This window comes from Protopterus annectens, chromosome 11.part0, assembly GCF_019279795.1.
Source record: "Protopterus annectens isolate FY-2018-M chromosome 11.part0, PAN1.0, whole genome shotgun sequence".
NCBI classification, from domain to species: Eukaryota; Metazoa; Chordata; order Ceratodontiformes; family Protopteridae; genus Protopterus; species Protopterus annectens.
In genome coordinates, this window is record NC_056745.1 from 249,454,661 (window position 1) to 249,466,847 (window position 12,187).

A 12,187-nucleotide genomic window follows, 5' to 3' on the forward strand; every position below is an offset into this window, starting at 1 on the left:
TAGCTAAAAACATAATTCTACAAAAGATCTTATCTGTAGGTATCTTATGCTAATGCTCAAGCTCTGAAGTTTTATAACCACAGTAAAGCAAGTCTAATAATTTATCTTTTTAGCCAGATGATAACTATACTACTCATTTGTATTGATAACTATCACGAAGGGCTGCATCTGTGTAAATCTTTTTGTGGCTTCCACTTTAGTGCATTACCGCATAGTGCCCTATCTCAATTTATTATTCCTTCTTGTTGAAGTTATTTGAGGGGTTCCTCAAATATAATTATCTGGCTGGTGGGCATATTAAAGGAGATATTTCTATGGCACTATAATGTACCTCCCTTTAAGATTACCGTATTGCCTCTGTTTATAAGAATAATAAATATTTCTAATACCCTTGGACCCCCTTTTGAGCATACAAAATAAAAAATAAAAAGTTCAGTAAAAAGAGGTGTTCCTTGTGGACTATTGTGCCTTCACATTCCTATTGGCCTGACTCATATGATGCAGTAATTTGATATTGTAACAACATTGTAGCCTTTATTTAACACTAGATTCACACCCATCCAGCTCAAAATGGTATTCCATAACTCCCCTACCCAGTACAAGAGCAGTCTGTCTTTATGAGTGGCAATATTTTGAGTAGAGGTTAGTGAGAAAACGTACTTAGTTTGGTGGGGTCACCTCACTGTAAACTTTTTCTCTAAGGTGCAAAGATCTTGAAAGTAACTATATTACATTTATCAAGGTGAATGTTATCTTCAAAAAAGGGCACCACCATGGGTGGTTCATTTGCATCCATTTATGCTGATTTATTTAGGGCCTGTTTTGAGGAGCATATCATTTATGATCGATCCCATAATCTTTACCTTGATGAAATAGACATTTGGAGAAGATATTTGGATGACTGCTGGATGGTGTGGAGGTCTGATGTTTAATATCTACGTGAGTTTGTTAATTATCTCAATGAAAACAAATAGGGTATTGAGTTTTCAGTCATTTATGATCTAAATAACATCATGTTTTTGGATGTTAGTATAACCAGGAACATTGATCATACTTTGTCTACTAAGGTACATCACAAATTCCCCCAGTATAATTCACTCCTTCACGCCACCAGCTTTCATCCTCCTCACATTTGTCGTAACATTCCAGAATCTCAGTTTATACGTGGTAAACGTATCTGTTCTGATGAACAGGCTTATAGCTTTTACAAGCATGATCTCATGACTAGATTTAAGAATAGGGGCTACAATACTGGTTTTATACACAATGCTGTACGTCATGTTGATGGTTTAGACAGGCCAGACTTGCTTCAATACAAGGACAAAAATTGTACTGATGATACAGTCATCCATTTTTTGACTACTTATGGCTGCAATACTAATTCACTAATTCACAGTGTTAACCACCATTGGAGTATTTTGTTGGCTTATTCCACATTATCTACAAGTCTACCAACTAGATGCCCCTTTACTTATAAGAAAGGCAGAAATTTGGGCTCTCTTTTCAACCATTACAAACACTTCTTACCATCTAATTTGTCTTTGTCACAATCAACTATTTCAGGTGGCCAATTAGTTGGCTGTTTCCCTTGTGGGCATTGTTCCTATTGCAGTAAACTCACGACATCTACCTCCTTTAGCAGTAAAAACAGCAGTTTTTTGATATAGGTTTTTATGCCAACTGCCAATCTGATTGGGTTGCTTATCTTGCCACATGTCACTGTTCATCCTTTTATGTGGGGCAAACCTCCCGTCTGGTCAAATTCAGAATGGGTGAACATTTCAGTGAGATTAGACACCACAAACCAACCAACGCACTTTAGAAACATACTTTGGTACATCCAAGTGCTTCCTTTAATTTTATTATTATTGACAAAATTACTGCACATAGATCAAACAAAATGGGCTGGCATGATATTCTGAAAGAAAAGAAAAAAAGTGGATTATTAAACTCGGGGGATTATTCCCTCCCGGTTTTAACGAGCAACTATAATCACTAATCATGTGATTAAAAATTTGCATTATATAAATGAGTATTGCATTTGTTCTCTTTGCACTGATGAAGGCATTGTTATTTTTGTTAAAACCAGTCTGATCTATACTCATTTTTTTCCATATGTAGTTTATACTACATTTAAATAAAGTAACTTTGGTGCTATAGCTGCTGGTCTTATTTGTGTTTTGGAACATGTCCCATCTAAACTTAAACTGAGAACGTGCACATGTAGTCCATGCTCTTCTAAAATTATACAACAAAAGAAAAAAGAAAGAAAAAAGAATGCTACCAAATGATGATGATGCTTTTATTTCAAAATGCATGCAGGAACACGGATTTCAGGTGCATGTTTGATAATGCTCATGCTGTATTTTGGTGCTGCACCGTTAAGGAGTCTTCATTTTTGTTGTAGCTGGATGCATGGTGCATCACCTAAACTGAACACCTTAAAAATGGCTGTTATGTTTAATTGTAAAACAGTGTACTGAGCATCTGCTTTCTGTAGGGTTATTTGTATAAACTTATTGAAAATAATATGTCTATTGACTGAATGTACTGTAGTGCCTGTGTTACAAGGAGACATTAAAGTACATATTTATGCCCTGAATACACAGACTGAGCATGTTCTTGCAATTGTTTTAGATCTTATGCTTTCTTCCTCCACTTCTTAAACAGATTTCACGTCTGTAGAAATAGTGATGAATTTAATTTAAAAGAAATCAACAGACATTTTATGTAAAGTACTCTGTGGCTTTGTATCAGTAGTTGGAATGAATTATTTTTAACCATGAGAAACAGTAGCAGGGGTGATATATATGGATTCAATTTACAAGTATGGTCATTAATGTAAGGGAGCTGTCTTGCACGGCATACATTGAACAAGACAGTCAGCTGAAGTGATTATTATTTCTGTTTGGATGTCTCACTACACAGATCATTTATGATAATGATAACAGGAAAGCGTCTGCTTTGTACGGATGGCAAATGCCTCAGGTCTTAAAAGCTCAGTGCAAAGGTAATAGGCACTCCCTTGGGTTACATACCAAATGCAACATTTACTTCATAAGCTGAGGTGTAAGGGGCCATAGATTCTTACATAGGCTCTGATAAAAGGCAGTATATGTCTGATCTGATGGCCTGCTGTCGTGAATTTGGACTTGCTTAAATATTTGCTTTATCTAACCATTCTGGATGGTGGCTTGGAGTACTGACTCTCACACTCTAAATTAATTTATCTGATGAATCCCATAGTTAAGGAATGGGCATATTTATGGTGAAGATGCCTCAGAGCTGAATTAAGTTAATGCTCACAAGAGCGTAAGAGAATATATAAAACATTTCACAGATGTGGTAGTTTTAGTGAAATTCAAAATAGTACAAAAGGACATGCATAGAAAATGCAGAAAGTTCAAAAAAGATTTCGTGTCATGCGTGTTTTGAGAAATTTAAGATTAACAAAATAACTTTACAGTCTCAGGACCTATGATGTTCCTGACAGTAAATCACACAGTGTCTTCTCACAACCAGTCCACCTCCTGGAGAAATAAGATGCAAGTACTCACTTTTACAAGTGTTATTCACTGGAATAGCATTCTTGTCAAAAGAATATTCAATAGTTAAGAATTTTCTCAGTGTTATATAAGGTTAACGTGAGATGAGGGGTCAGTATAGAAGTGGCTAAGAGCAATGTGGTTGGTGGATTACTATTGTCCATTTGAATGTCTTTAGCTGACCAGTGTGGTAGGTGAAGTATTATTCTCAATTTGAATGTCTTTAACTGGCCAGTGGGGTGGGTGGATTATAAGTATTATCAAATTTAATGTCTACACATAATTTTATGTGTAGAACCTACCTGCTATTTTGTGGCTTGGATATTAGAAGATAAACACCTATAGTATTCAAATAGCAATCATCTGCTTTTATGAGGCTTAAAAATGCATATAGTGCAGATCAATCATTAAAATAAATAAGAATTAGAAAATAAAAACAAAATAAAAAATGCTTCTGCTGAGGTGAAGCTTCATCAAATCCTTTGAATTAAATATGAAAATAGGAATTGCTGTTTACAGTATAACATGTGAAATCTGTAGTTAACACATGAAATCTGTAGTCTGCTTTTAGTTTTAAGGATCTTTCAAACTCCCAGGTAGATGCAAGGAAATGAGAACTGCCAAACAGGGGGGTAAGGTCTACACCCCTCAACCACACCACTCATAACTGTAGAGGACAAGGTCTTAGGTAAGGACATGACACTCATTCCTCATTCTGGTGGTAATCTAATCTCATTCACTAGTTTCTGATCAAATTTTAACATGCTGAGATACTTGAAGGTCACATCGGTCAGTGTCACTGATCTATAATCCTGAGTTAAGAAGAGAGGCAATTGTACCCTATAACTGATCACCGGTGGTAAATAAATAAACACCAGTAATGCCAGAGATGGAAGCCTCTTATGGGTCAAGTAATGGGCTTTAAAATCAGAAATATGGATGTTGCAAGGACAAATGGTGCAAAGTCTGCAATATGGAAAGTCCAGAAAGAGAGGCACAAACTTCTGCTATGTATAGATTTCATTTCTCTGGGAATTTTGATTTCAAGTTGAATGGTTTTAGACAGGATATGTCATTTAGTTTACACTTGAACTCAGTCAAACATTAAATTACTTGTATACAGAAGCAAATTTATCAGTGGTATGCAAATCAATAAATGTGAGTGCATGTGTGTGTCCTGCCGAGGATTTATTAAGTGGCTACCACTGCCTCAGGATAGAGCACACACAGATTTCAGGCTAAAGAGGTTAGCAGACTCTATAATTTCTTGAAGTGCATGATACATGGATTTGCACTCTATAATTCCAGTTTTGCCGGGGATGACAGGACCAAAGTGGTGACTACTCAAATGAAGTGCCATTCTTTTGATGTGACTTTATACTAAAGTTCTAGATGCATGTTCTGTTAGTTGTTCTATTGGCTGTCAAAGACCCTATGGCACATTACTATAATGAGTGGGACTGGAGCTGATGGTGTCCATCACTTTGGAAAACTCACAATGAATATAAAGAGAAATATAAAATAAACATAACATAACATAAAATAAAGTAACTACCATTGCATTGGTTTGTTCAAACATGTCTTAAGAACATTATATGTACATACCAGTGCACAAAAACTTTAAATCACAAATCAAAGAAAAAGATGTTTACAGTAGCCCCACTCCCTCCCGTTGCTCTATAGTAGAACTGTATTTACTGATCTACAAATTGTTGTATTAGTAAATAATAACATTTGAATAAAGTGATCAAAGAAGAACATTGCTGGTTGCTTACAAATGAAGAAGTGGTGTGAGGATTTCCAACTACTCTGCCGACAATGGTAGACGGGCAAAGTTTCTGCATGTGCAAATGTAATATGTCATTAAGATTGCACAGCTTCCACAGATTTCTGTTTTGCATTTCATTATTACCAGTTATATTCCAAAGAACTGCTGCCCAAGCATTCGAAGCTTGAGAAATATAATAACTGCAAGTGATGTTGTTAGCATGAGATAATAAAAAGAAGGCCATGACAAGATGCAGTACACATGGCAAACAGATCCGTTTGACATCATTTCAAACAACGTAACAGCAAATGTCAAGGAATGGAAATGTTTACAGCAGAAGTTATGAAACGTTCAAGAAACTAGTTACAAATACACAAGTACTAAAGTACTGTAATGTGAGTAACCCACTTTTGCTGCAAGTAGAAGCAGTCCAGATGGTGTAGGACCTTTGATCTTACAAGACAACAGAACAGATGCAAGAGAGGTAAGAGAATGTGTCGAGACACCAACGAGATATGCTCAGATGGAAAAGGAACACAGAGTTATCGTGTATCAATGTGAGAAATCACATGACATGCATACAGGAAAGAAGTTAAAGTGGAAGCAGACCACAGGCTTTTACAAAATACATTAAGGCAGTCTTTTACAAGGCATCTCCAAGGTTCCGAATGCTATTATGCAGCCCACAGAAGTATGATCTGATATTGGGGGTGCAGACCAATCAAGGAATCACATATAGCAGATACACTGAGTACAGCACATTTACCAACATAAAGCATTGCTAGAGCAGCTAAAGATTTTGGGGGGGTAATACCACAATTACCACAAAAAACGGTAAAAGAATTTTAAAGGTGCACTGTACAAATTCAGCTATTAAAATACATTATACTGAAGAGCTGCTCTGAGCAAAAGTCATCGGGATGGAAATAATCTTGCCTTATTTTTCTTTCAGGGAAGAAAATGCTTGGGTTAAGGGAATGAAGTGCAAAGCTGAAAAAAGAATAATTTTTAGTCAAATTAGAAGGCAAATGTTTTGCATAAAACATAAGTCATATCTGAAATAGTATAGTGCAAAGAAAGAGCAAGTGACATAATATGTTGGCATCAACCCACATACATGTGGTACAATTTGTACCATAACAGTAGCTCAAAGGAAGACACGTTAGCTCAGAAGAGTCATGCATGAGTTCAATTGCAGACAGTCTCTTGCGAACACTATCTATAGTGTAGTGCTTAAGAAGAAAATTAAATATAAACAGTAAATAATTTAATGTGAAAGTATTGTAGTAAAAGCAATGAGAAGGGTCATCTTGCAGCTATGGAATGTAGCAGTACTCCACTGTGGGATACAAGTCTCTCATCATCTTAATTGTTGCTGTATAAAATGAGGAACTACCTCGGGCACAAGTTTTAGGGGGTGCAGTTGGAAGTTCAATAGCCAGGGTAACATTATGGGTTCATAAATGAAGGCTGATACTGTAGCTGCATTTGTGTCAGAGTGTGCTAGCAACTATAGCAAGGTGCTACTTTGGACAAGGGGTGTATGTATGTCTCTATCAACCTACCTTTGCATAGTATTGTACAATACACATGTAACAGTTTGCACTTACACTCATAGCATAGTAGGTCCTCAGTTAGGTGAGTATGTTGGGCTGCCACTTTGATTCAGTTTGATGTATCACAAAGAATGTGAACTAGTTATGGATGATGGCAATCCAGCACACACCTGTCAGCCTACACTGTCTAGTAAAAATGTGGTTTGTCGAAAGATATTTTCCCTCTGGAAAGAGTACCCCCCCCCCACCACATACACACATACACACACAGTGTGATCTGGAAATTGCAAGACAAGAAAGTAGAGGCCTGAAAGTAGTACCCAAGGAAGGCCAAAGAATTGTATGTGTGTGTGTGTGTGTGTGTGTGTGTGTGTGTGTGTGTGTGTGTGTGTGTGTGTGTGTGTGTGAGTGTGTGTGTGTGTGTGTGTGTGCATTCCTTGGAAAAGGTTGAACACTCAAATGTTTCAATGACAAAACATCAATTCCAAAAGACTGAGACCCAAAACCACAACAGATGGATTGACAGACAGGTAGATAGATAGATATGTAGATAGATAGATGGATAGATAGATGGATAGATAGATAGCAGATATATAGATAGATGGATAAATAGAGATAGGTGTGTGTGTGTGTGTGTGTGTGTGTGTGTGTGTGTGTGTGTGTGTGTGTGTGTGTGTGTGTGTGTGTGTGTGTGTGTGCGTGTGTGTGTGTATTTTTATGGACATCTTACTGTTTGCTGAGTACTTCTTTTGGACAGTCTTTTGGCCTTCAGGCTCTTCTTAACAAAATGCTATCAGTGTCTAAAGCAGTTGAACATATTTAAGTGGATAATGTAGCATTTCAATTCATATGTTACTTATGGCTCATACTATAATAATCAGCCAGAGGTTTCACAATAAGAATATTTGCTGTTGACTTTCTACCAATTTATTAACAAGCTGTGGTAGAACACTGATCCAAACTAGTTTATTTTCATGTTTAAGCCAGAGATATAAGAAATAGTAAAGAAAAAGACAACTAGTTTTTACACAGATATAAACTAACACAAAATGATAGTAGTCAATTACTTCAGTTGTCTGAGTATGCTAAGTGAATCAAAACATTTTACACTTGTCCTCTCAGGTCATATAGTGCACAATGTGTCAGTGCCTTGTGTTCAAATTGTTTCTACGTATAATGTTTACAACTGTTATTGCTATAAAAAAAAGAAAGGGAAGGACTGGATGTAGAAGATTTTGCAGTTTGGTGGGGGTAGAAAGAGAATTATTAGTAAGGCAAAATTATCAAACAGTGGTATTCACAAGTACAAAAAGGGTTGGAGAGAGTTGAGTTATTGAGGAGTAAATAAAAGAGAGAGAGAATTTGTAGAGTGAGGAACCAAACATTTTTGTCACAATGCCTTTAAGACTTTACAGTTGCTTCAGAGGTTTGTAATTCTGGTTGCCAAAAAAAAAGGATGCATATCAATACAATGAATATGGATTCACAAATGAAATAATACAAAACAAAATGCCATTAACTGTATAGTTTAGGACTGATGAAGTCCCATAGATGGAAATAAAACAAAATTTTACAGGACTATATACAAATTGAGACTGCTAGAAGATAAATGAGAGACTTCTGATGACTGGGACATTGGGAACATGGGAACTGAAACTAACATTGCTGTTTTCAAGATGAGGAAGAGGAAACACAGATTGCTTCTGAAAGTGAATGGATGTCATAGGATGAGAAAATGCTTTTTGGGGAGAGGGCCTTGAAAATGATGATGAGCAAGAGGGAGTGGAGCATAAAGGGAAGAGAGCACTGTGACAGAAAATAGACATGAATGTGTAAGAGATAGGGATGGTAGAGAAACAAATGGAAAGATACAAACAAAAGCAATAAAATGCCAAAATATTCCATAGGAGACAGAGTACGGTACATAAAGAAGGGGGTAGATAATATTTAAAAAAGGTGCAAAAACATATAAACATTGAAGTAAGATGTGCAGTGTTTTATAAATAGTAAAGATATATTAAATAGGATATTATTTACTTATTAGTTTCAAAAATTGTGGGGAAGAGAAGTAATTTTGTGTATGAAGAAGGAGGAATATAAATTGGAGTTTTTATTAAAATTAATAATGGAAAAACAAAAGTATTGAGAATAACATTTGTGGATTCAGGGTAAATGATCGTATCAGACTGCTGAATCTGACAAAAGGTGATAATGTTGTGTTATATGCATATAAATGGATGAAGGGAAGAACAAATTTATTTGAATGTAAAAGTACTCTTCCAAACAGAAATACTTTAGTAGAAATAATTTAATAGTTCTCAACCTTCCAGTGCCAAAATGAGGAGCATTACCTCTCATTATGATGGACAAAATGGACAAAATGTGGAACAATTACAGCTTACTAGGAACTTCAACTAGAAAGCTCACAGGATGGTAAAAATGTGATGTGTGTACTTATACAATAGTTCCTTTAACAAATTAACATGATTCATTAGTATTTAAAATGGATATCAGTTAAGAAAATTGCTAACACTAAATGTGCGGCAAACCCTTTCAATGTGGAATTATGAGGAACATGCACTTTTTAAAACCACAAATGAGGAACAATCCTCATAATGAGGTGCACTTGAGAGGCATGTATCCAGTGATGGGGAAATGCAAAGTTGGGATGAATATTGCACAATTAAAAAAAGAAAGGAAAATATGTTATACACAGCAGAGAGAATTATAACTCCAGAGGATAGAGATAGACTTTTTATGGGGGATTCAAGAGAAATGGAACACCAGATCACAAGCAGAATTTGTTGGTAAAATCCAACTCATTAGGGAAGGGAATGGTGTTAAAATGTATGAGAGTATGCAATTATTTAAATATTCTAGTAAAGGAAAGTGGACATATAGTTGAAGAATATAAAAACATCATACGTTTTTATTAAAAAATGGACATAATAGTGGAAATGTCATAAGGGAAATGTAAGGTGTATTCAGAAACAGAGAGAATAACACAGAGGTGGTAAAGAAATATATATATATATATATATATATATATATATATATATATATATATATATATATATATACATATATATATTTACCTAAGAAAGCCGAAAGCTGAGAACACCGACAACAAAATATCCAACACCAGAACACCGACAATGCAGAAAACCAACAATTCACAATCCTGACAAACTATAACCCTGACAAAACACAACACCAGCATATAAAGACGTCTGCAGTCACTCCTGATTCAAAACACAGCAACTAAATAAAAAAAAAAGAAAATTAACTTACTTTCACGAAGCTAGCAGGGGGGGCTTTGCCCCCCTGCACCCCCACACCCCCTATAACTTTAATATACCAACTCCGAGATCGCACTACAGTGTGGAAATGCTTGTCTTGCTTGTCGGTGTTTTACATGTCGGGGTTTCCAATTATAGGCTATTTCAACTGTCATCCTTCTGGTGTTGTTCATCTCGTTGTCGGTCTTCTGGGTTGTCAGCCTTATCAGGTAGACCCATTTTAGATATATATATATATATATATATATATATATATATATATATATATATATATATATATATATATATATAAAGGTATGAAAAAGCACTTGGGGAAAAATCACATAATATGTCTTAGGAAAAAAAATGAGATATGTGAGTTAATAAAATGCAATTAAAGAATTTCCTTGTAAGGCAAAGGCATTTAGTGAAAGGAAAGAAAGAAGTTGTTCTACCATATCAAGAGAATGAACATGGAGGAAAATAGAGCAAGGGAGATACAAACAGGTGATGGAAGGTTTCTTAAAAGTCACAAAAAGATAACAGAAAGTATAATAATGGATGTAAATTAGTGTATAGAGAAGACAATAAGAAAGTGGTGGTAAAGTAGAGGCTGAAGTAAATAGAAATAGAAGATTTAGATAAAAATGTGCCCCCAAAATAGATGGCACTGGCTGAATTCTGATTAACTGAGGAAAAGTACAAAATCTAAAAAGAGAGCACAAATTAAGTTGTGTTTTTTATAAGCTGAACAAAAGTGATAGTTTGTACTTGTGGTGAATGAATGTTTAATGGAAGGTTTAAATTAGTAAGTTTAGTTGAAAATGGTAATATCTGTTTGGAAAAATAGAGAGATTTATGTTAAAACATCAGAGACAAGAAATACTAAGTAATGTGAATTAAAAATTTACAGAAAAGGACTGAAGGAGGTGATAAGAAATGTGTTACAAAAAAGATTATGCAAAACTAAAAGTAAAAATATTAAAGAAATGCTGATTAGTATAAAAGAAGTTAAAAATTATATTAAAAAGGAACAGTGGATTTTGTTGTTATTGCATGATGTATAATGAAAGCTTTTAATAATGTGCCAGACAAGCAGTTGTGGCAGATTTTGGGGACACCTGGAGGTAGAAAGTTCTATTTAATGGAAAAGTTAGTGATAAGATAAGAATGGATAAAGCCATGTGTAAGTGGAACTTTATGTTAGTTGGCAATGCAATGATGATACAAATTAATAAGGAAGTAGGTGTTATTAGGATTATGAAAAAAGTTGAGCTGGGGTATGATAATAATTTGATAATGTTGAAAAATAATGATTTATGGCCTAAGAAAGTAAAAGCTGTAGAAAATATTCTTGCAATATTTCATTCAATGTTAAGTAAAGACAAATGTATGGAATATGTTGACATAAGAGGCATTGATTTTACTTGAATATTATTGAGCTATTAGGTATAGAATTTAGCGTACAGAGATTGCTCACAAAAAATGAGAACAGAAGACACAGGCAAAAACATAGTTCTGGTGGTTGAGCTTTTAAGTTAAATTTTCACAAAAGTGTATTGTATTCTTTTGGCAGTATTAGGGAAGTTAGTCTATACATGGTGTGCATATGTTTCCAACTGTGACGTAAAGGAATTGCTGTAAATTGTCTTTAGAGTTATATAGGGAAGGGTGCAAACTGAATTTGATAAAGAGATGAGTTTTATATAATGAGGGAAAAGATTTAGTGGTGGTTAATCCAATGATGTTCATAGCATTGCTACTTGTTTATTAGACTTTGAAAACAATAAGAATAGAAAAAGAAGGCCATAGGAGAATGTCTTTGTTGTATGAATGTGAAATATTTTGAAAGGCTAGAGGAAAAAAAGTAGAATAAGATAATTAAGGGAGAATTAGAGTAATATTAGGATACAATGGTATGACCAGATCATGAAAAACATTACTATGTTGAACCATATTATAGTTTATCAGAAGAATCAAGAACAGCTATAAAAATAAGGGGAGAAATATTAGAAAGAGTACAGGAATATAAGTATGTAA